We start from the raw sequence: 3,671 nt of genomic DNA, 5'->3' as shown, positions 1-3,671 counted from the left end.
TCAGTTGGTGGCCTCTTTATTTTGTCAATGGTTTCTTTTGCTGTGCAGAAGCTTTTAAGTTTCATATAGTCCCATTCGTTTATTTTAGCTTTTACTTCCATTGCCTTTGGAGTCAAGTTCATAAAATGCTCTTTGAACCCAAGGTCCATAAGTTTAGTACCTATGTTTTCTTCTATGCAGTTTATTGTGTCAGGTCTTATGCTTAAGTCTTTATCCATTTTGAATTAACTTTGGTACATGGTGACAAATAGCAGTCCAGTTTCATTCTTTTGCACGTGGCTATCCAATTCTCCCAGCACCATTTATTGAAGAGGCTGTCTTTGCTCCATTGTATGTTTTTAGCTTCTTTGTCAAAAATTATGTCCATATTTATGTGGTTTTATTTCTGGGTTCTCAATTGTATTCCATTGGTCTATGTGTCTGTTTTTCTGCCAATACCATGCTGTTTTGATTATTGTAGCCCTGTAGTACAAGCCAAAGTCAGGAAGTGTGATACCTCCATTATTGTTCTTTTTTCTTAAGATTGCTTTGGCTATTCGGGGTCTTTTGTGGTTCCAAACAAATCTGATGATTTTTTTGTTCTATTTCTTTAAAATATGCCATTGGGATTTTGATGGGGATTGCATTGAATCTGTATATTGCTTTGGGTAATATGGCCATTTTAACTATGTTGATTCTTCCAATCCATGAGCACGGAATGTCTTTCCATTTCTTTGTGTCTTCTTCAATTTCTTTTAAAAATGTCTTATAGTTTTCAGCATATAGGTCTTTCACATCCTTGGTTAAGTTTATTTCTAGGTATTTTATTCTTTTTGCTGCAATTGCAAAAGGAATTGTTTTTTGTATTTCTTTTTCTGAGATTTCATTGTTAGTATATAGGAAGGCAATGGACTTTTGTGCGTTGATTTTGTAGCCGGCAACTTTACTGTATTCGTTGATTGTTTCTAATAGCTTTTTGGTGGAATCTTTAGGGTTTTCTATATATAGCATCATGTCATCTGCAAAGAGTGATAATTTAACTTCTTCATTCCCAATTTAGATGCCTTTTATTTCTTTCTCTTGCCTGATTGCTCTGGCAAGGACTTCCAACACTATGTTGAAAAGCAGAGGTGATAGGGGACATCCCTGTCGTGTTCCTGAATGTAGAACAAAGGGCTTAAGTTTTTCTCCATTAATTATGAGATTAGCCGAGGACTTGTCATATATGGCCTTTATTATGTTAAGGTATTTTCCTTCTATACCCATTTTATTAAGTTTTTTAATCATAAATGGATGTTGTATCTTGTCAAATGCTTTTTCTGCATCAATTGATATAATCATATGATTTTTGTCCTTTATTTTGTTTATGTGATGTATCACATTGATGGATTTGCGTATGTTGAACCATCCTTGTGTCCCGGGGATGAACCCCACTTGGTCGTGATGAATAATCTTTTTAATGCATTGTTGTATTCGATTTGCTAGAATTTTATTTAGGATTTTTGCATCGGTATTCATCAGAGATATTGGTCTGTAGTTTTCTTTTTTTGTGCTGTCCTTACCAGGTTTTGGTATCAGGGTAATGTTGGCCTCATAGAATGAGTTAGGGAGTACTGTCTCTTCTTCAATTTTTTGGAAGAGTTTGTGCAAGATTGGTATTAGATCCTCTTTGAAGGTTTGGTAGAATTCACTAGTGAAGCCATCTGGTCCCGGACTTTTGCTTTTGGGAAGGTTTTGGATGACTGATTCAATTTTGTTACTGGTGATCGGTCTGTTTAGATTTTCCAGTTCTTCATGGTTCAGCCTTGGAAGGCTATATGTTTTTAAGAACTTGTCCATTTCTTCTAGATTGTTGAATTTGGTGGCATATAGTCCTTCATAGTATTCTTGGATGATCCTTTTTATTTCTGTGGTGTCCGTGATAACTTCCCCTTTTACGTTTCTGATTTTGTTAATCAGTGTCTTCTCTCTTTTTATCTTAGTAAGTCTAGCCAAGGGTTTGTCAATTTTGTTAATGTTTTCAAAGAACCAGCTCTTTGTCACATAAATTTTTTCTATTGTCCTTTTGTTCTCTATTTCATTTAGTTCTGCTCTAATTTTTGTTATTTCCTTTCTTCTGCTGACCTTGGGTTTTACTTGTTCTTCTTTTTCTAGTTCTTTAAGGTGTAACATGAGGTTATTTATTTGGGAGTTTTCTTGTTTCTTGAGATAGGCCTGTAATGAGATAAATTTCCCTCTTAAAACTGCTTTCGCTGCATCCCAAAAATTTTGGTAGGATGTATTTTCATTGTCATTTTTTTCTATGTATCTTTTGACCTCTCCTCTAGTTTCTTCTTTGACCCAGTCCTTCTTTAAAAGTATGCTGTTTAATCTCCGTGTATTTGTGTTTTTTCCCGCTTTCTTTTTACAGTTGATATCCAATTTCAAAGCCTTGTGATCAGAGAATATGCATGGTATGATTTCAATCTTCTTAAATTTGTTGAGACTGATTTTATGTCCCAATATATGGTCTATCCTTGAGAATGTTCCGTGTACACTAGAAAAGAATGTGTAGTCTGATGTTCTAGGATGAAGTGCTCTATAAATGTCAATTATGTCCATTTCATCTAATGTGTCATTTAGGGCTACTATTTTGTTATTTATTTTCTGTTTGGATGATCTATTCATAGCTGTCAATGATGTATTTAAGTCCCCTAGTATAATTGTGTTTTGGTCAATTTCTCCCTTTAGTTCTGTTAGTAGTTGCTTGGTGTATTTCGGTGCTCCCTGATTGGGGGCATAAATATTGATGACTGTTATGTCTTCTTGTTGTACAGTCCCCTTCACCATTATGAAATGTCCATCTTTGTCTCTCGTTATCTTTTTCACCTTGAAGTCTGTTTCATCTGATATCATTATGGCTACACCTGATTTTCTCTGGGTACCATTTGCTTGGAGTGTCAGTTTCCACCCTTTCACTTTGAGACTCTCCTTTCTTTAGGGGCAGGTACGAGGGGACAGACAGTAGGCTGCTGCTTGGCGACACTAGTGGACATGGAACATTCTCCAGGATAGACCATATATTGGGACATAAAACTAGCTTCAGCAAATTTAAGAAGATTGAAATCATACCAAGCATATTCTCTGACCACAAGGCTTTGAAATTGGATATCAACTGCAAAAAGAAAGCAGGAAAAACCACAAACATGTGGAGATTAAAAAACATACTTTTTATATTTACCTGGCAGGGGAGATACCATGATCATGAAGGTGGTTTTCCCAGGGCGAGGCTTATCCATTGCACTCCAGATGTGCTGACCCCTGTGATTTCCCCAGATGTGGGAAACTCAGCTGCATAATTTGTGGTAGTGGGGGACTGCGTTCGTGCTCTCCCTTGTATTAAAAAAAAACACAAAAAAACAAAAAGCATACTTTTAAACAATGACCAGGTCAAAGAAGAAATTAGAGGAGAGATCAAAAGATACAAAGAAACAAATGAGAATGAAAATACATCCTACCAAAATATTTGGTATGTAGCTAGAGCAGTTTTAAGAGGGAAATTTATATCATTACAGGCCTATCTCAAGAAATAAGAAAGATCCCTGATAAGTAACCTCACATTACACTTTAAAGAACTAAAAAAAAGAAGAACAAATGAAACCCAAGGTCAGCAGAAGAAAAGAAAGAAATGCAATAGAGAACAGAAAGACAAT

At 35.6% G+C, this 3,671-nt stretch overlaps 1 non-coding gene across 1 annotated transcript; it reads left to right on the top strand.

Annotated features, from left to right (window-relative positions):
• Nucleotides 1-3,191: 3,191 nt before the first annotated feature.
• On the top strand, nucleotides 3,192-3,355 carry LOC141572995 (U1 spliceosomal RNA). The gene has a single exon (XR_012498582.1). It is a non-coding gene; the product is annotated as a U1 spliceosomal RNA (small nuclear RNA).
• The last annotated feature ends 316 nt before the right edge of the window (nucleotides 3,356-3,671 follow it).

Source organism: Rhinolophus sinicus, chromosome 15 (assembly GCF_057876585.1).
Source record: "Rhinolophus sinicus isolate RSI-liver-muscle chromosome 15, RSI-T2T, whole genome shotgun sequence".
Lineage (NCBI taxonomy): Eukaryota > Metazoa > Chordata > Mammalia > Chiroptera > Rhinolophidae > Rhinolophus > Rhinolophus sinicus.
The sequence above is the reverse complement of the archived record's forward strand: the minus strand, read 5'-3'. Positions and strand labels throughout refer to the sequence as shown.